Raw genomic sequence first — 22,356 nt, forward strand, 5'->3', positions numbered from 1 at the left:
CGGCCATATTCCGTTAAACCAGTGTTTTGTTGAGTTACGCGAGATCAAATCCAAAAGAGTTAGCTCCTAGCCTTACTTCGTTTAACAATACAATTTGTTGGTATGTAACTGAGTTTTTTTACCAGTCAGCTACTGACCACCGAAAGCGAGGGGCGGACGTGTAACTTAGGGTAGCCGCTTTATTGTGGGCCGTCAGCGACGGGCCCGCTACTGACAGCTGCGTATTTGCGGCTGCTCCGACCAGGATATATGATTTTATTAATGAGATGACATTTTTAAAAAGCAAGCAAAAAATTCGAATTGGAACCCTAGCACATGAGCTCGAAAGGGCAGGGCCTTTTAGGGGGTATTTACCGCAGAGTGATTAAACTCGGACGTGCTGGTATAAGCAATTACGAAAAAGCTCTTCCGAATGAAGATCCATGTATAAAGTATATCTGAGGAAAAGTGTGAACGCGTTTCCACCGTTCGCGTGCTCTTCCATAAACGCGAAGCAAGGAAAATTCGATATTGTTCCATATATATACTGCTAGCGATGAATCCGCCGATGAATCGCCGTCGCACTTTCTCGCTACCGAGAGGCACGTCACGAGCCTCTGCGGAGAGCGCGTTTTGCTGTCGAGCCGACTTGCAGAACAGAAGCTGCGTCGGCACCGTGCATGACATCGTGGCTTATTCGGGACGCACGCGCGAGCGCTATTTATTCAGCGGAATAATTCTTGGTCCTTTGGCAGCCCCAAGATCAAGCTGCACATGTTCTGACGCGCCGGCCGTGCGATTGCCGGTGACAGACGCCCTTAAACCCGAGACTTTGGCGCAGTTTGGCGCAATTTTCGTCGATATTATCAGGATGGCGCAGTAAATACAATTTGGCGCACTTTGGCGCAGTTGGCGCAGGAGTGGAATCACTGTAGTGGGCACTTCGCAACTGCACTTGCAGTACGCATTCTAGGATAGTTCGAAACGGCCAATGCCACGCGCACAGACGTTCGTTTGCTTGCGGCAAGGTAGGGGCATTCACCGAGAACCGAAGGCAGGCTGGCAATTGAGAAGGCGATGCGAACGAGGCCTGATTACGCTATCGCCTTACTCTTGAAGGCGAAGCTCAAGCGTCCTCCAAGTTACGTCGGCATAGCGAACTTTTCCAAGTAGCAAAGATGAAAACCAACTAATGGGCAATGGAAAACGTTGGTTGCAAAGAGCAGCTGCGTCTTATTATTGACGTCTGGATGAGACTTAAAGGGACACTAAAGGCAAACAACAATTTATGTCAGAGTGAAAGCTCAATGTGCGTTACGTACTGTAGCAGTGCCTTACGTACCGAGAAATTAAGCTAAATGTATCAAGACGTGCGCCACGAGCGGGACATTTTGGAAATGATCCCGATGACGTGAGAGCGTCCGACTACAATTAATCACTAGTAATCAAACTAGCTGCAATAAAAAAAGAACCTTCCGTGCATCAAGAGATGCACGGAAGGTTCTTGCTGCTTGTTCGTTTCTGTTTGATTCATGGAAAAAAGAACCTCTTTGGCGCTGCCATGGGGAACGGCGCGCGTGGTTCAAAGGTTCCGCGTTCGCCGAACTGCGCTTCGCCCGGCGCCCGGCTTCGCTCACGCGGTCGCGTCTCAGGGGTAGTTTCGGTATCGCGTACTGCCGCGTGTGTTTTGCACGCTCGTGAAAGTCGCTCTGACAGAAAGTTGGACAGAATTCCGCATGCATGTGATGTTGCCGGATGCCCGAATGGTGCACGCCGCCAGTGCATGCCGCAGCGAAGTAAAGGCGGGCAACGTTGGGCACGGCAACAGTGACGTCAGAAAAAGACTGCTTTCAGGCGGGTGATTTGAAGTGCGCTAACGCGATGCGGACCACTAAAACGTGATTTTATTTCGAAATAAGCACTTCCTTGGCACAAAAGTACCACTACGAGGTTTCTGGACCGCTATTTCAACAATCAACGTCGACTTAATGCTTGCCTTTAGTGTCCCTTTAAGTGCCAATAGGGCACTCGATGTTCAAGGGCGAAAGGCTCGTACAAACTCGAAATTAAATGCTAGGTTTGTCCAGGATAATAACGAGCGCAAGTGGCACCTTTATCACGAATTTTTTGTATAGCAGTAATGAAAGAACAAGCCCTACGTTTCACACTTGACGCTGCATAAGATACAAGTCTCACTACACGCGTTTCGCCATGCGGTCACTGTTGAGATGCGGAGCTTCGTACGAAGTAACTTACACTGTATGTATTACAAATGCCATTTGCGGACGTAAGGTCATATGTAAACGGGCATCATTTTTATGCTTTTGCGCTCCCTAGTTTTACTCGCAAGCACAGGCGGCGCGCTCTGCTGGTCGCAGGAACGTAGGGGCGTGGGAATAGTGAGTTATAGACGATTTTCCGCAGCTGGTTTATTAAATGAAACTAGATGGCGCCACTGGCGCCACCGCACCGTGGCCGTCCCCCTACCATGGCCATCCCCCTGCTATGGCCACCATACCCCTGCCGTGGCCTTTGGCAGCGCTGCTCAATATGTCTCCATCCGCGTCGCGTCGTCTGCTCGGCGTTCCCATAGCGTCTGCGCGCAGACGAGTAAAAGCGAGCAGACGGCAGCGCCGGAAAAGTAAACATGGCGGCACCTGTGGATGTAGTTTCCTTCCGCCTCGAATTTATCACGTCGTTGTCCTGCTCTGTGTGGCCCGTAAGTTCAAAACCTACGCATTTATTTGGTTTATATTCGCGTCCTGAAGCTTCGAGAGCGATGTACTCGTCGGTATTTTGCAGTATTTCCAAGATTCATTCTCATATTGTCCGAGACAAGGCTTAGCAAGCATGGCTACATAAACACAGCTGATCGCAATAATAAAGATAAAGCATACCTGAAGTTTCTTCTCCAGCGTGAGCTGACACAAAGCGATGGCCGATTTTGCCATTTATTTACTGCTGTGAGGACAGTGGGCGAGTAGCAAGCGCGAGTTCGGATCGAAGCGGGGTGTCGCGTATGCATGGGTGCTGCCATGTTGGCTTGTAACCCCAGCTACTGGCGGTTGCTAATACAACAATTAAAGACATACACCATAAATACGACGCAGATTAAACATATCCCTTATCGTTGTGGCGTGGTACGTATCAAACAAACGCAGATGTCTCAACGTTTTCAACTCTGAGGCGATTACACGTAGAACTATGTTTTGCTGCGCAAGCATGTGACTTGCTTACATCCTGCAGCAACCAACTTGTGTACAGCCACGGCCGCTTCGCTGGCCCAATGCGTTGGCTGGGGCAAATGGCTGGGGGAAGGCCAGTTACGATCACGTGATCAAACATGGCAGCGCCCGTGCGCCGCTGCGGAAAATCGTCTATAGAACCGAATCACCGAATAGAATGGTCCATGGTGACAAGGAATCGAACACGAATCGAATAATAATCGAACAGTTTACAAATAGTAAGGCATCCATTATCAAAACAGCCCTAGAATTCCATTTATTTCGAACATATATTCACAGACTTCAGCAAGGGTATATTAGAAGTACCTTTAATTGACAAAAATGCCCGATCATGAAAACTGAGGTAAGCTCGTATACAGCAGCGACTTCGAGATAGTTTGTAACTGTAGGTTGAAATACAGCAGTGACTCCAGAATTAAAGGTGGCACTTTGCCACCAGCTTTTGAATGACATAAAATTATACAATTTTTAATCCAACACCACACATACAGCTAGATATGTAACGGAACAGATAAACCAGTTATCACAGCATGGGCCTTATCACCGAGAGTAGGTAAACATCAGTGTTGAATACCGCATCTAAAGAACAATTTATACAAACACAATACTTGCATCTATTATCATTCATGCAAACGTATATACCGAGAGCACGTGAGAGATGTACCGCCATGATTCCGGCTAATAAAACACCAGCCTTATGATGACGATATCAGATTGATGACACTTTGGCTTCGGCTGCAAAAACACATTCAACTTGTGATCAACATAGTGTCGAAAGTCGCGTAAAAGCTTGGGGCTACATGCATCTTTGTTAATTAAGCGGTTAAAAAGAAAAAAAAAAGTACCCCTCACTCTTCCTATGCTTCGTTCCTTTTTCCCGTCGGTGCTGATTATTCGACTGTCCAAAACGACCAGAAGACAGACTTCAAAAACCTCATCGGTGAACAGACGCCCAAAGAGTGGGGCTAGTGCTTTCTCCAAGGTCGCTACCGGGCCTCACGGTGCGTGCCACCGTTAATAGGGGGGTTACGAAATACCGGGTTGCCAATAACGCTGCATAGCATTTTTGAGGAAAAAAAGAGAAAGGGGGCAGCTCATTCAGAATTACGCCGCAACAAGGAATTTACACCAGCAGAGAAGCAGAATGCGATACAGTCGGACACAACTTTAGAAGTCTGCGGTATTTCCTCCTCAAATGCGGATGCATACAAGCTCGCACAACTCCAGACTGACGTCACGAGAAGACCGGCCAGTGATTATGCCGACGGAGCACATTGCTGAGCATATGAGCGGGACTATTTCTTTAGTCGCGGAGGAGATCGGCTGCCGCTGCGGTCATCTGGTCGGGGCCGGAGAGGCACCGCCAGATGGCAACACCTATCCGGCCTCTCACGTTTACGGCTACGGTAACCAGGTACTATAATCCGAACAGAAAAGGTTGCCGAAAAACTAAACTCGAATGACCGTCAAAACGTATGTGCCGTACTTATCCACCTCACCATTCGCACCTTGTCAAAGATCCAGCGCCACCACTATGTCAATGTCTCAATGTGCCTCCGCCTGAAGGGGTATTTTCATTTCGGTATAGCTAGTCAACGGAGTAGTGCACAAGTATCGCACGATAGCCAAGCTAGGACACGTGCGGCGAATAAATATGAACACTGCAGAGGACTAAATGAAAAGACCCGTAAGCATCCCTCTTTGTGTATCAGTTAGCCAGCTTCGCTTCTTGGATTCCTTTTTTGTACTACCCAACCCAACAACGACAGCCCCAAGTACGGGGGCAGCGAAAAAGGTAATATTGAGGGCAAATTATGCACTGCACACGTGCACAAATCCAGACAATGATTAACAGAGAGAGAGAGAGAGACAGACACACACAGACAGACAGAGGCGCGAGGTCTGTGGCAGTATAGCGTTTTTTTTTTTTTTTTTTATCCTGCTCTGTGTTCACCTCTGCACACATCATAAACCATTAGTATACTCAAAGGACCTTTCGAGTTCAGGATATATCCATTAAATACGACAGCACTATGTCTACACAGATTCTTTCCCCTGTCCGGCAACATATGACCGTATTTTCCTAGATCTGCTCAGTACATATACTGCAAGTTCGGTGGAAAGCCAGCCCCGTTAATCCATATTACATGGGATTGAACAGAGGATACTCCGGATAACAAATTCAAGCCTGCTCCTTCCCGTGAGGCGTGAGATGCTGTATTGCGGCGTTCCGACTCCAACACCCAGTTGATGGCAGGCATAGATACCTCACGCAGCAAAACACCCCGCCACGAATAAGACGTATAAGACCGATGAATAAAGTTATTCCTCCTCTGTCCGAGACTCGTGTGTTACTAAATCGCGCAAATCTAGCAAAGTTTACTACAATAGTGCAGCACCATTTTTCGGCCAAAAAGCCTTTCACTCGTCGTTAACATAATTGCAGAATTCGTCCTTGCAACTAACCTTCGGGTTCTCCACCAGAGTTCCATTTTTTTATGAAAGTGCACTTTGTCCGCATAGTACGATCTCTGCGGGCGTAAAAATTATGAGAACATCAGTGAATAAAATTACACGATTGCTTTTAAACGCTATCGGAGATAATAGCGCGCTAGTCGTTGGTGGTATACATCAGTATTGTCACCTGCTGCGCTTCACATCAGCTCCGTGTAATGGCATTGTTGGCGCAAAATCGCGCAAGTAGTTCCAGAGAAGGTGAACAGCGTGACGTCGCTCTCAGGCAGTGCAGGTGAGAGGCCGCGAGTTTGAGAAAGACGGACCGGGCCAAAATACGCGAGGTCAGCCAGCTGCCGCGTAAGTTAACCCTTTGTGTTTGAGCTTCGACCGCGACCTTGCAATGAACTTCCACGAATTGCGAAGCCACACCAACTTCCGAGCGGCTCACGAAGACGCGCTTTGCGGCTATCTATCCGCCGATGGCTGCGAATGTGGTGTGTCATGACCGCCAGTCCAGAGGCGAGGCGGAAAATGGCACAAGGCGACGACACGCACGCGCTTGCTTCGATCTCGGGATGCAGCAACAACGCTGGGGACGACGATGTAGAATGCGCTCTTGAGCAATGGCCAGCCCGCGTTTTCCCTGCGTTTCAATCGAAGTTTACCGCAGCGGAATTACGTTTCAGCATGAACACCCTCCGGTTCACGCTTTGTCTTTGCGTACTCCTCGAGAGAATTCCGCGATACATGTAGGTGGGTTACTGAAACAATTGGCCGCTTGCTTCGGCTTGGCTATAACATTTTTCATGTTGACAGTGCTCACTTTATTGCCTACATCTTATAAACCGGTTATGGGCATGCAATTTAAACGGTGAATGCGAAGCGCGTGCGCATTTAGGAACTGTTGACAGCAATCTAAGCGCCAAGATCGAATTTCCAAAAAGCGTTCCGAAATATACGACTTTCGTCGCATTGGAAGCCCCGACTGCTAGCGAACTAATCTGACCTGACGATGTAAAACGCTCGCGTACTTTACAGAAGCCCACAAGGAATCATGTTTAACATTGTAGGCGATCATGAAAGCGCGAGAGAGAAACACAGAAGACTGGATGGATGAGGCCAGGTCGGGCCTCTGCCGAGGGGTCAGCATCGGCTCAACCGCCAGGGTTGACGCCCGTGCGCGGCACCACGAAAATGAAATCGAGTGCCTCTAGATCTTGAGACAAGAGGTCGTAACAGCAGCATGTGCGCACTCGTCAGAATGGTCACAGGTGACGTGATTGCGCGTAGACTACACTTCCTAAAATGCCAGAGTTGTAGGTGTACGCACACATGCGCAAAAACGCTCGCGCACCGGGTGCATGACAAACAGCTGTCGAAACGTCATTTAAGTGCGCGCGTGTGTACTGGTACTATGAAGCTTCGCTTCATAGTCCTCGAGATAATACAAGTGGGCGCCGGGCCCGGGGCGAGCACCCGCGCAAGACTTCACTGTCTGATGTACCATCATGGCCGGTGCAGCTTATCCGATTAAGATCCCAGTTGTGTCATTCTTACTGCGCACAGCGAGACAATCGCCAAAAACTGCAGGATAAGTAAGTGCTGCGGCCCCTTCGAATTTCCCGCACCAGACGCTCGTGACGTCGGAGATAACACGTCGGCCGAGAGCTACCCCCCCCCCCCCCCCATCACGGTTAATAAAAACGCAAAATGAAATACAGCGTAAACAGCATTCGGCAACCGGACGCGATGCCTCGCTTTCCATTGACGCCGGCCCAACTTCATAAAACACCTGCCGCACGAGCACGGAGGATCATCCCACGCTCTGTTTTCACTGCAAGTCACTGCAATGAACTTTTGCTTCGCTGGCGAGATCGTTGGATGGCCACGCGCCGGCCGTTTACGTGCAATGAAATCCGCGGCTACGCTGCTTCAACACCGATTCTGGGACGAGAGAAATGGAAGAGATGGTTGGTATTTGATTACGAATTTACTCACTGTTAACTTAAGTCATCTTTTCGCACCGAACAACGACTGCAACCATTGTTGAAGGCCCACCTCTCATTACAGCTCAACTTCCTGTTCCCCTTAATTAAAGACGCCCTCGAATACTTTTTAAGCCCCCCCCCCCCCCCCCGCCTTTTTTTTTCCTTGTTGCAGACGGATGGCCGGGGATACGTCTAGCAAAGGTAAAAGCACGGATATCAAAAGATTTAGTATTTTAATCACGCAATGCAATCACTACGTCGCTGCCGACAGCATAAACACTTTAGTTTGTTCTACTATGGTCCCTTGTTCTACAGCCTTAGTTTGTTCCATCAAGCAGCGCTTAGTGGCGCTCGCTGAACTATTTACGTAAAGCTCTATTTGCGGCGGAAATGACGGCACAAAGCGCCGTTATGTGATTGAATAAAAGTAACGTTAGACGTTATTAGCGGCACTGCACAAAAAAAAAACCCGAACATTATTGGGCATTGTTTTCCTCTCGTGAGCTTTTTCATTGAACGCGAAACAGACGCGGTGGAGAGAGAGAAAAAAAAAAAAAAAGAAATCGCTGCAACCACAGCAGCCGCACGCTGCTGTTTCGCTTCAGACTTTTTGCTTACACGAGTCGGATGTCCAAACGAACAGCTTCTCTTGTTGCTCGTGTACGTTCGCGAGCTGCCTCGTTTTGCACGTGTGGATGTTGTCGAAGTGGTGCAATAAACTACCACAATGTATTGGGCCTGAACCAGACTCAACGGCGGCGAGAGGCGTCGGCGTCCGTCGAAACGAGATCCCAGCGCTGGCCGGTTCGTAATATTATAGCTGCGGCTCCGCCCTTCAAGACGCGTCGCTCGCGAGCAAGCCGTGTACACATTCTAGAACGCACTAGAAATACCCAGACGCGTGTGCGTGCGCGCGCAGATAAGCTTTCAAGCGCGCCTTTCGTAGAACCACGGTTGTGGCGCGCACGACTTTTTTCTCGTTCAGCGCCCGCTGTATGGGTGCGGAACGTTGCAAAGACGCACACCACAGCGAGAGCTGAGAAGAGGAGAAATGCAGGATGCTTTCTTCCCTTACCTCATGGGAAGCTGCCAATCCTGAGTGCAATTAAATGAGTTAGCACCACTGAATTTAATATTTGCTTCACCATAAATAAGACTGCTGGCTGGCCAGACGAAAATCCTGCTCGATGGCACAGTTGGCCAGAACTATTCTGGATGTTCGTGATATGTTCCGCAACTGGCCAGAGCCGGTCCGGCCGCTCACTCTTCGTGGCTGGCAGCCAAGTCGGGAGGAGGCCGCAACAAAGGATACACACGCGCTCGGCCGACGCCAAGGTAACGACCGACAAAAACGCCCAGGATTCGCCTCTCCGGTAGGAAGCGCACGCAGCGCTAAGTGACCCAGAAAAGTCTGGTCTTAACTGAGGGGCCTCATCTGCATTGTAGGATGCCACCTTCGCCACAGACGAGCGAGGCCTCGTCCATGCTATGTTGCCTGGGAAAGTTGACACAGGTGGCAGCAGTAGGCGGCCACTCCGCAGTGACGCCCCCATATTCATCCGGGTCGCAAAGCAGCGTTAAGCAGTACGCAGAGCCTCGCACTCAACACTGACGACGCCAAGATAAGCGGGATACGGCATCTTTAGAAACTGTTGTGGCCCCACTGAAGAGCGACGGTGACCAGCGACCACGTTAATTAGAGATGTCGTCATAAGACAGCAGGGCGCGTGGACCGAGATACGGAACAAGTTCGCGGTTAAGTACACGCGCATCGCCCATGAAGCACACCCGTTGGCTGCCGAATTCCGGCGCACGAGATACGCGCACCACAAGAATATACGCCCAAGTCAGACAGTGCTCATAAGCCTTTCACAGTATCCTCGTCGTGAAGATCTACCCCGGCTGAAAATAACAGAGCAAGGCTCAGCAAATTACGCTTGAAGTTGCTTTTGAGCTGAGGCCAGAGAGATTGCTTCCGCTTTTGCCGTGAATGTTGTCATGTTCAGTTTCCCATGCACGACAAGTTACACTATTACTGAAAGATGCGTACAGGTCTTGGACAAGGTAAGTACGATCGGGTGGTGCCTGAATTGCTGCTTCTCAACTTACTCTTTCATGTAAGAGTTATGCGTAAATTTTCATATGGCATAACAAATTGGAAATATCGGTACATACCGGAAGATAGATCTCACTGTGACGATAATTGTTTTTACAACGGCTAGACTCTTTACCGTTTGTACACATAAAGGGAAAGAAGAAAACGGATCTGTGGAAAACACCGACATCTCGGATTCGCCACCTAATGTCACGCAGCTGCTTAATTTACATGGTTATCTACGCAGTCTTGATACAAAAGCCCGTTGTGAGAGAGTGTCGATAAAGATGCATCCTATGCGTGCTAGGGACCCCGGACTAAGGCCCCCTCCTACTCTTACTACCTTTTTATGTAATAAAGTTTACTCTCTCTCCGGCCTCGCGGCGCTTCGGGACTGCAAAACATCACGCGCGCCTTCAATCAGCCGAATGGTCATCATCGAACGGCCTGCCGTGCAAGACGACCCGCTCACTTGCAGCGCTGCGCAAACACACGGCGCGCCGCCGCTGAAAGGGAGCACGAATCCAGTTTGGCCAGCCTCTCTCTGCGCGCACATCGACCGGCAGCGCCCAACATGGCGGCGTGGGTAGCTGAGGCGCCACATCCTCGCGCCGGCAACACTACCTGCCGCGGCGAACAATGAGAGGAACTGGCCCAGCTGCTATCCGACACTGGTTCGGCCTTCGCAGCCGGCACGGTGTCGGCTGCAATGCGATGCGCCGGTACCATCGCGAGACATCACTCAGCTGCTCAGAGCGTCGATCGCGCGACGCCGTGTACACACGAGCGCCTGACTTCCAAGCTCCTTTGTCGGCGCAATTCAATGCACCGTCTCTCTCAGTCGAAGCGCACCGGAAACCCAAGACATACGAGCGACACTGAGTTGCGTCGCTCCTGTCCGTATTGCAGCGAAGACCTGTTTTCGACGCCTGAAAATGACGCTACAACGAGAGACTGCAGCATACGGGTCGGCCGCGAGCGAAACTACTTGAACCTCTAGTTTATCCACCTAAAATATTCCTAAGATATAGCGCGCGCTTTCAGCCTAAAACACCTTAAAACGAGATCGTTTTAAGTGTTTCCTTGTATTTTGTGTTACAGCCCTGACGTAAAAATTTTTTTTTAAATGTTTCCGCCCAGTCACGTTTCGCTGACAACTCCTGCATGAATAATGCATGGCAAAAAAGCATTCAATAATAATAATAATAATAATAATAATAATAATAATAATAATAATAATAATAATAATAATAATAATAATAATAATAATAATAATAGCAGTAGTAGTAGTAGTTAGGGGTTTACGTCCCAAAATACGATATGATTATGCGAGACGCCGTAGTGGAAGGCTCCGGAAATTTCGACCAACTGGGGGTTCTTCAACGTGCATACAAACTAAGCACACGGGCCTCTAGCATTTTGCCTCCCTCGAAATGCGGCCGCCGTGGCCAGGATACGATCCCGCCACCAGAGTCAGGAGTCAAAAAGCCCTTCCACTCCGAGTTAGACAAGGGTATACATGTACTTATTTTATCATTTGGTGACGGTAGTGACGATGTCTTTGTGATTACTGTGACATACATCTCTGGTTCGATTACAACCTTACGACAAGATCGTGGCCAAAGTTATACCTATATTTTACCGTTGTTGTGCACTTGAGTGATTTGGATTGATGTGACACCTCAAAACTAAACTTCTAGCACAAAATGAGCGCATCATTTCTCATTTGCTTTAAGATGTTCACACTGAAATCCCCAACGATGTGTCACAACGGCCAAAAAAAGTGTATTAAAGGGTTCCCGAACCACATTTCCAAGTATTCATCGATTGGCCTCCGTATCAGAGTTAATTGCCTCACGAATCGATTGCCGCACATACCGTCAAAAACAAAGGGATACAGGGATTCGTCCTAGTCCCGACGAGCTCGCTGGAAGCTACACAGGGAGGTATGGCACGGGGGAAATAACTTGCGTCAGCGCGCCTGATGAAACGCACTCGCGTTCTCCCGTTGTGATTCCTCTGCGCGCAGGTGTGACGACTGTGTAATGTTAGCAGACTATGGAGCGCGGCACGTGGCGGCACCCCGTGACAAGAAGCGCATCTGATCCAAACGCCGCTCTTGATTTATGTCGGCTATCGACCAATACCATGCTATCTGCTGTTTGACGCCAAACAGCAGGCGCCGACAGCTCCGAAAAGAGTGAGCCCCGGCCTTTGTATGAAAATAGAGCTCCTGGGAAAATGGCAACTTTCCGCTTCGCTTGTAAACTCTTAGACTCTCCTTGCCGAGCACGACTGCAAGATGTGCCTAAGCTGTTCATAGCAGTGTCTGCTTTCCACAGGATGTGTTTCCATGAAGCCCGAGGGGTGGTTCATGACCCTTTTAAGCATATATACTAATTATCACGCCATTAATAATAATAATAATAATATTATTATCATTATTATCATTACTATTATTATTGGTGGAACTGACGATTTCCAAAAATACTTTCAGTCGGATCTCCCTGAAAGCTTTTTTATAACCAAAAACTCTCCTTCACGTTTTCTGGCTCTTGGTGCTTTTCCGCCTATTCCTGTGAAATACGCGAACACCAAACATGCTTACGAAAAACTTTAGCTTCGCCTTGAAGAGTAGAACGCGGTAGCGAAATTGGGCCGCACTAAGCTTCTGTAAGGCAACACTTTGTAGATACTAGAGAGTTTTAGCAAGTTACGGAAATACGGTACGCAAATGCGGTAGGGCAGTACGGTACCTTTCCTTCTTTCCCGCTGGTTGTGCTTTTCCACCGTGAGTGTATCGGTTGAGGTGTCCTCACTTGAGAGACAGTTATCGTGCACTCCACACCCAATTTCCATTTTCATTTCCTTCTTCCTTTTAAGAATCCCCCCCCCCCCCCCCCCCCCCAGTGACAATGCGTACCCCAAACGACAGGTGTCTCGTTAACAATGCGTAGGCTGACGCGCAACAATGAGGCGTGGCAACCCCACAGCAATTTTTGAAAAAGCTTTTGTGGTGTTGGGGTGCCTTCACCGGCAAAAGGTTGACGACCTGGAAAGGAGGACCGGTACCGTCATACGGTAGCGTATTTGCGTACCGTATTTCCGTATCTAGCTAAAACTCTGTACTATGGCTAAGCGCTTTGTAATGGGTAGGCCTTTAAACCACCCACTCGTTGCGCAATTCACATGGTGAGATCTGCTAACGCGACTCCTAGCACTATATGATGCCTGTATACGATTTTTCTGCGTAACAGTTTCAAGCACTGGCATGGCTCTGTAGTAGAACACCTGCTTGTCAGACGTAAAGCCTGGGTTAGGTTTCGGTTCGGACCCATGATTTTTATCATTTGCATCCATGGCGATTTTTCGCTCGCGGACAACGCCGATTTTTGCTCACAACCAACGACGCCGACACCGGACTTTTTGCGACACAGGCTCTTTAACGATATCGCGTTAAAAATTACTGTCGGATTGCCACGCCTTACAGTCGCCCGATCAGCCTACGCATAGGTAACCGGGGAACTTGTCATTGCAAGGACGCACTGGAATGAGGAGAGGGAAAAGCGCCCGAGAGCAAGAAAAGCGGTCGGTGAATGCGAGTTTTTGGTTAGAAAACCCTTGCAGGAAAGCCAACTTGAGAGTTTTCCAAACCGTCAATTCGTGCTGTCACCCGATAGTGAAATTCGATTGTTACATTTACAGTGCCCAAGCGGGAGAAAAAAAAAATGACTGCAGCTGTCATGTCCATGCGGCCAAAAACGACACCCTAGCCATACAGCTTTGTGCGCACGTGTAGCGTATCACCGTCTTACCAAGAGCACGTGCAAACTAGTGCAAACAAGAAGGTCCGTGGAGAGTGGAATGCTCTCCACGGACTTTGAGCGGAAGAAGAGGTCTAGGACGTTCAATTTCGTTGCTAGACACTGCAATGGCTTCAGGCACAATTTCTGAAATGCTCCCGACGTTTCGGTACCCGTTCGGTTCCTTCCTCAGGGGTTGACTGGATCGGCTGTGGAAGCGGCATCTTTTCTTCCACTCCCACAACCAATGCAGTCACCCCATGAGGAACAGGCCGAACGGATTCCGAAACGTCGGGTCCATCTAAAAACAGTGCCTGGAGACATCGCAGCATCTAGAATTCTTTCACGTAGTCAGACAGATCTCTGTCAAAATGTTTACATTCAAGTCCATTTTATTTTCCATTCTTTCCGGCCACTGACTCGGAAAAGCGACCATTATGAACTGCATGCTGACGGAAAAATCTGAAACATTACGAAACATGGGCCCAGATGTTCGCGCTATCGTGTTGACATTCCCGGTGCGATTTTATTCAGTTAAATCCCTTGCCTTTTGCCTCTTTTCTGTGTCATGTGTAGCGACACTAGCACTCGCATCAATCTTGTCTTTCCTGCAAGAACTTGCAGAAAAGAAGCCCAGCGCCCACGGCGAAACTGAAAATGAGACGCCAGCACTGTTTCAGCTAACCTCTCCATCCTGTCATTTGGTTAGTCTAGTCGACAGGAGAGTGACGCACGCATCAGCTCGCCTCAGAAAAAAGGCACCGCTAACAGCATACTATGGAATAGTATCAAATCCAGACAGACGAACTCGCGAAATTTGGCGGCAACATTGAACAGACATGTACATGTAACAGTTTATTTATTTAAACTCTCAACCTCCAAACGTCCTTGCATGAATTTAAAACCGCAGGAAGCTGTTGTGGCTGAGCATCTAGGTGATGCTTTGCACTTTCTTCACTAAGAGAATGACGCTTGTGCGACCGTGCATGAACTATCTTTCTGCATCAACAGAGTCGATGGGCGTTGACAGCAATTTAGGGGCAATGGAAGAAAGCACAGGTGTTCAGTGCCTGCCCAGAAAGCCAAAAACATCAAAATCTACACGTGGCTTTTCTTGTTTGGAAAGGAATGGTGACAAGTCCCTGTTACTAGCAGCATTCAAGAGGGCTGTTATTATTCGAGCAGATAACTGCATGCGTGGCGGGACGGCCGTTGGTAGTTTTTCAACTCGTTCACCAGTGACGGCTGTAGCGTAAACAATTTGCACGTGTGACTCCACAAATTCGGTCAGTGTTTCAAAATATGATGGCAGGTTGTCTTTTAGAGAAAAATCCGTTTATGAGCATGCCGGTTTAAGAACTGAAGTCCGTCGGTCCGATAGTAAATGTGCGAGCTGCATAGCTACATGGACCGTAGCTTATGAGATATCCACTACACTCTTCGGGAACAGTGCGGTGCCTACACGTGATTAGTTTTCCTGCGCAAATCGTTCACCGCGACACTTATTGGTACCAACAGCGCAAGCCCTGTAGAGTAGTACTTAACTCTTTCCTCTGCAATGCATTTCTTGTAGTACTATATATGTATACTTATTCATGTTCATGTGGTGGAAGACGCTCAATTTAATAATATGCGAATATTCAAAATTTCCAACTCAAACAGAACAGTATCAATTATACAAGAATTCATTAGACAATACTTTGTTTTCAACGTCTGCTTGCGTTCAAACAACATAACTTTATTGATGGACAAAGGCAGACACCAGAGGTCTGGCGCAAAAGAACCGCAGCTGCCAATACGCTATCGTCGGATCAGTTCTGCTTAATGATTTCCTGTCAATCTGTTTCTGCTTAGACAATGGAATATATTTTTACAGTGTCAACACATTTTGCACCCCATTGAAACCGTGTGCGGAGCTGTAATACGTCAAAGAATACTGAATTCCACGTGTACCTGACCATCTTTTGTAACTGTCATTGTGCAGGTGATGGCAGCAGTGGTTGGTACCTTACACACTCTCAAGTTTACATTTACTCCATCCAAACTTGGCATTGGCTTAGAATATTTGCCATTCGATGAAAACTAACGGTGAACATGAAGGCCAGCCCTTTCTTTACACAGCGCACAAACTGCTGCATATTTACGCCAGTGTGACGTCACGGATTGCAGAGTATATTCTCGTATTTTGAGGTTCTCTTCAGTCGTCAAGCAATTCCCAGATTATTTAAGATGCCCTAAAGACATAAGGAGACGCTTCCAAAATCAGTAACGTCAGGAGACTGCTGCTGCGGGAAAGAATATTCGGGCCCCGTTCACGAGATGACAGGTTTTCGGCATTCCAGAAACACAGCTTCACTGAATTCTATTTCGTATGGACGTTAGAATGGGAACATTTCGAATATTTGCAGATATAGAATACTTATTAAAAAAGTTTTTTCAAATGAAAACTTCTCCGGCAACAAAAGGCTTGTTTACATTACCTGACACCTGTCGAGCGGTTCACTAGGTGTCAGGTGAACTGAGAAAGCTTAACCAGCAGCAGCAATGAAAAAAGGGAGGAGCGTCATTGAAGGGGTTAAGAAGGAAGGAATTCAAAGACTGCGATTACGTAGGCTGTCTAAGGCGAGGTATGCTTACTCAATGGCTCGTAAAGATTGTCCCAAAGTCACTTTCTTCATGTGTTGCTTCAGGAAGTGGATCATCGGTACAATAACTGCGGTTTACCAGCACCAGAATCGTTCACGCGAGCCTTTATTTTTGCATCGGTCCTCTTCAGCAATTGTTATACTAAACGAGTACTCGAAGACTTCGAATATGAAATTCTCGAAGTGAATACAAATCGGATAGCCAAGACTGCTCGATTCACATCGTTTCCAGTGGCGACCGCGCACGCAATCTCGGACGCCCAGTGCCAGTCTAACGCAATCGAGTATCACTGGAACGTTTGTAATCTTAGATCAGCACTTCACTGGTCTAGCTCTTTAGAAACACAGTGGCACGGTGACTTTGCAGTATGTGGTTGCTTTATAACGAATACCATCGATACTTTAAAAAGATATTGTGCAGATGCAAGGATCCACTATTCGTCCATGGAACCCAGGATTTTTATTCACTCTTCAAGATTTTCAACACTGTGAAGCAAATGAAGGAAGTAAATAAAAACGACATGACAAGCGCCTTGTCCTGTCCTTTTTTCTTTATATGCTTCAAAATTAAGACTCGAGTGACCCACCTCGATTCTATTTACAACCCACGTTTAACTGGCAGTATTTCTAAGCCAACTAAGACCTATGTGTTCAGTAGAAAAGACCACTGAGTGAGTTAGTTAGGATTCATTTTAAAAACGGCACAGCACACATCCGTCCCCTTTGCTCTTTCTTCGTCCTTGTGTTGCACTGTTTAAGATGGAGACTTGTGCGGTCTTAAAAATGTCGTAACATTGCCAAGATATTCGCCAACAAAATCCCCCCCCCCCTTTTTTTTCTTGTTTTCTTCCTTTGTCCTCAGAAAGCGCCCAAACAACACTGCCCACATTATACTTTAGACGCTTGGATGCTTATTGCACTGAACAGCTGAGGCATCGCAATTCGTCAAGCTTAGCAAAAGGCGGGAAACCCCTTGACTTATAGAAATGCATCACGTGGCTGGCTGGCATTTAGTTTACGGTATTCAAGCAGAAAAAATAAAACCTTTTGTTCACGAGTATCTCAATAATAATAATAATAATAATAATAATAATAATAATAATAATAATAATAATAATAAAAAACGTGCAAACTGCTCTGCCTAGAGTGACGCCATCCTGCATAATCTAACAAACTAGCGTAGGATTGCGACACCTACTCGACGAATTGCTTAAAAAAAAAAACGTTTCCATTAAGAGAGACCACCCCGTATACAACAAACCTAGGCGGTATTGTCGGCCAATGACAAAGCACGTTGATTGCTTATTAGTGATGCAGAACTATCGATGGTACTATCGATACTATCGATAGCTGACTCACTATCGAACTATCGATGGTGAAAAATACCATCGATAGCGCTATCGATAGTAAAAAATTCGATGGTACTATCGATAGTATAAAATCAACAGCGCGGACTCACTGCAGAATAAACTTGGTTCCCCGCGCGCGTGGTACATAGTGGAGCCGGAGGAGCAGGCTGAAGGGCAAGAAAGCTGACATGCTTGTGTTCTTAACCAGAGTGCTTTGCGGAGACATGACCATAAAGTCAAACTGTTCAGCTGTAGCGGATAGGAAGACGTTACATTTGGTGGGACTGCGCGGCTTCAAATTGATATTGCATTTTAGGATTTCAAAATAAGAAAAATATCAAGAAGTTAATTGTAAGGTGTAACTGGTTGCATTCGGATACAAATTTATTGATGGATATTTTCCGCCATTTTCACTGCGGAAATAATTAATTTCTCTGCCAAAAAATGCTCATAAATTAAGCGAAGCTGGTAGTAGGCTATCGCAACTATTTTGGCAATATAGCCGGCCAGCAACCGCGTCATTATTCACACCACTATCGATAGTATTGTCACGTGGTTGTGACGGTGAAAAATGCTGCAGCCAGACTGGGAAATAAGGAAATCTTTATTTGGGCGAACTTGCGCCTAGAAAATCAAAACTCAAAATACAAGCGATACATGTTGCGCGCTGATAGCGGCGGGAGCAGTCGTCAGCCGTTGAGTAATCTGATCATCGATGGAACGCGTTGTCCTTTATACATCAGTCATCAAACCTTCGAGCGTTATCGCTGGTGCTCGCGTAAGCTCTCGAATAAACTTGACTGTTCGCGTCCGGCGCGCAATCTTAACAGAATGATCTCAAGCAATTGTGAAGCTTCTCAAAGATTACGGCGCGGTCTGCATCAAACGTTGCTAACAGTCTTTGTAGGTGAAACCCGAATACGTCAAAACAAAGCAATGAACACGCGTGGCAGTAATATCGCTATAGTAATATTAACGATGGTACTACCGATTGCACTATCAATAGTTTGTCGATAGTAGCACTATCGATAGTTTGTTTATACTATCGATAGTTTCAAAGAAACTATCGATACTATCGATAGTCAATTTACCGATAGTTCTGCATCACTATTGCTTATGCATGCAGATGAGATGAAACGAATGGTACACCCCCCATAAGCGTTCATTTCTATTTTCATATATTACAAGCCCGAATTTTTTTCGAGTCCAATCTGCGCCGCCTGCACGTCGTGGATTCGCAGCATTATCCCATTTAAGGGGGGTAGGTCTAGCTCGGGAAAAACAAAACGAAAAAAAAAAAGCTACTAGGTTTCACCCTTCGTTTGTTTAGACGGAAACACGTTTATGGAGTGAAAAAGCATCCAGTGGGTTCACAGGAAACTGGAGCTCAAAAGAGGCGACACAATTGAGACTCGCTTTAGTACATATACCGGTGCCTTGTATCATATACCGGTAAATGTATCACTGCACGATACATTTTCGGCATTTTCTAGAAGTGTACACTACACAAGTTCATTTAATGCCGTACTAATTTGATGTAGCCTTCAGAACGATCGATCGGTGATGCTATGTTACACTGTTTCTGGGAATTTTCGCTGCAGCACACGAAAATCTTCGCTGATCAAGGTAACAATAATAATTGCTTGGGCTTTACGTGCCAAAACCCCGATACGATTATGAGGCACGCCGTAGTGGAGGGCTCCAAATAATTTCGAAAACATGGGGTTCTTTAGCGTGCAATGACGTCGCACAGTACACACTGTGCTTCTGGCATTTCGCCTTCTTCAAAATGCGACCTCTGCAGCTGGGATCGAACCAGCGTCTTCAGGGCCAGTAGCCGAGCACCGCACCACACCGCGACGGAACTGCTGAGGAAGATAAGCACACTCCTATTTAGGGAAAACGGGAAAGACACGCGGAGCCGCGTAAGCAGAGAGTGACTGCAGGTATGTGCAAAATTTATAATCCAAATGGTCGCACGAGCCGTGCCTGCGCAAGAGGCGCCACCGCGACTGGGTGTCAATGAAAGGCTCTGAAAGGAACATAAACATAAAATTTTGAAGAAACAACGTACTAACAACTACAGAGCACATTCTGGTAAGGCAGCAACTGTTTTCACTTATTACTCAGCTTAAAGGCAGAACTTATTTGGGATTGGATGATACACCGAACTAGTTTTTGTTGCAGTTGCAACAAGTGTCCCTAAAAAGCTGTCGCACACGATGTATGACAGGGAGTATACAATAGCTTTAAAAAACGGGACAGCTAAGCAACCCCTCAATTCGTGCCACCGCAGAGGTTCCACACAGTGACACGACACAAGAGGCTAGCGGACAATGCCGAAAGTAACGCATCAAGCGAAAACAGTAAGCTGCAGTCAGCATCTTACTTTGCACCACACTACATAAAACTACCACCAACGTGTGCCGCCATTTTTTCTACTGCGTAATATCTTTTAAAAAAGAGTTACCGCAGGGGCGCCACGCCCAATGAATCGAATGTAGACGGTGGGGGTGAAAGAGGAATGGCAGCTGCAAGTCATACAGATTTCGATTCAATAATGAATATAGAACGGATTTTTTGCTTACTGACGATGGTGGTAACTGTCCATATATAATGGAGCACAATTTTAAGAGCCCCCTATAGTAAAGGTGAGGCGACGTAAGGCCAATTTTGTTAAACTCATTACCAAAAACGCTACTAATACTATCATAAAATAGAGTTTTCAGTCATACAAAAGGGGCCGTTTGAGACACAACATGCACATTACGGTGCCACTACCGTAGTAAACGCTCCATATGAACATGCACAAAAACGCCCGACCTAGGCTAGCCTAAAGCACTGCGTTTGATGTACCGGTTGTTACGTGCACCACTGACACGGTAGTTTTTCAAAAAGCACCACAGCTATAAAAAGTTCAGCGTAAACAATGATTCGAAGTACAAAAGAACAATACCACCGTTATAGTTATTGGACTAGAACACATGAACCCGCAAGAGGGTCTCTCGAGGCCAAACATGACGAAATACCAGTGCTCGATAAAACGGAAAACTAGAGTAAGGCAGTTTCAAGCAACCTCCGTCAACAAGCAGGCTCCGCAACCAGCGGGCACTCATTACTGCAGTCCCCACCACTACTATTACTGTCGTGCCACACGTTTTGCATGCCAGATTCGTTTAGTCTTCATTTGTCTGAAGATGCTGCGCGCGATAAGGCAAAACAACGCAGATGCAAGCGTACGCGGATGTGATGCGCTTTCACTCGGTGCTACACAAGAGAATGAACCACCGGGTGCAGCGTCACAGCAAACGTGACGTGCATGCCAGATCGACTACCCGGTTCCGACTAGCGCTGCGAGGTATCAGCCGTGCCAAAAGAAAGAACTGCAACCGGAACTAGCGCGGCACCTTCGAGGTTAGTCGGGAGCACGCTTATCGACAAACCTTTCAACGAAGTAGCCAAGGCAGCTGATTTTAACTTGCCACCATATACAACACTTTCGGTCCCACACGCGCGTGCGCGCACGCACAACACGCGTAAGTTTGTGTGGCGGACAACTGATGCTGCCGATCACTGCGGGAGGCAGCAACCTTGAAAATGCACAAAACATCACGATCGATGGCAACGTGTTAGGACAACGCAATCGGTAGTGCGACTTGACACCTGGGCGGCACCGGGCGACCCGTTCACGGACGGCCCTCAATGGCGAATAGGCGTGGCACATCACCGCACGTGGAGAAGACGCTAGGCGGCTCGCAGGCGCGAATCACTAGCGTGCTTCTTCATCGCAATATTTTACACAACACACTCCAAATGATTATGGAAAAAGTTCGATATGCCAAGAAAATGGGCACTACACGAAACCTGTCCTTGGCTCGCCGCCAGGATCATCATTCCCGGTGGAGTGGCAGTGTATGTGCAGGCACGCGATATTCAGACGCGCGCAAGTTTTGATCCTGAAGCAGTAAGCGTCGAAGCAACCTTCACAATTCTGCCCGTAGAAGACTATCACAATTTCCACCAATCAATAGGCGACGCTGAGGCACAGTGTTTACCCCCACGGTAATCACAGCATACTAAACTGCTGCAGTTACGCGGGCAAAAAAAAGATTGTCACTGGTGGAGCAGCCAACTCGTGCCAAGACGGCGGCAACGAAGATGCTTGCAAGCGGCGTGCGCGACAGCGGCGGAACATGGCGTCTAACGCTAGACTTCCATCGAAACCGCGCCTCGCGCACGCGCGTGAACCGTAGTATACATAAAGTCAGCGCACAAATTTGTTCATCACGCTCGTGGCACAATGCAGAAAAGTGTATTGATCCTGCTTCTTCCCACATCGGTAGTGACCGTAAGCTAAAACGATCGCACACCTGAAGTGATTCTCCCCCTCTCCCATATGCCCTGTGGAGAGCTTGTAAACTCCGCCGGTTAAGCCTGAACTTAGTTTCAAGGGCTTCGAACTGATGATATGGAAGAGTGGGCGGCAAACGATGCAAGCCAACAGCAGATCGACAACTCTTCTACAAACGAAGCAGTGACTTACCTTTCGACGAAGTCGGTCTCTCAACAGACGAATGTGAGCCCAACAGCTATCGTTCAAAGTGACTCGAATAGCGGACGGCAGGGCGCGGCACAGCGCTCTTCTGTCAAACGCGTTCACACCCTCGCTTCAAGCATTCAAACAAAAAATGTCTGCGAGAAACTTAAATGCATGTTTTGAAACTAGCTTTTAAAGATATTAAATATTTTAGTATTTTCAAAGAATTTATTTGGTTTAAATTTTGAATTCGTTCGA

The 22,356-nt window shown here is 47.4% G+C and overlaps 1 protein-coding gene across 15 annotated transcripts in view; it reads right to left on the minus strand.

Moving 5' to 3' along the window:
• Positions 1-22,209, minus strand: part of LOC119379276 (protein hu-li tai shao) — a 170,779-nt gene extending 148,570 nt beyond the window's left edge. For 7 of the 15 annotated variants that reach the window (XM_037648541.2, XM_037648540.2, XM_049411923.1 and 4 more), the window contains exon 1: positions 22,105-22,192. The gene's annotated coding sequence lies outside the window, so the exon portion shown is untranslated. Of the gene's footprint in view, positions 1-22,104 lie in introns of all 15 variants that reach the window. The other 8 variants (XM_037648545.2, XM_037648544.2, XM_037648543.2 and 5 more) reach the window with 3 other exon arrangements.
• Positions 22,210-22,356: the final 147 nt, after the last annotated feature.

This window comes from Rhipicephalus sanguineus, chromosome 1 (assembly GCF_013339695.2).
Source record: "Rhipicephalus sanguineus isolate Rsan-2018 chromosome 1, BIME_Rsan_1.4, whole genome shotgun sequence".
NCBI lineage: Eukaryota > Metazoa > Arthropoda > Arachnida > Ixodida > Ixodidae > Rhipicephalus > Rhipicephalus sanguineus.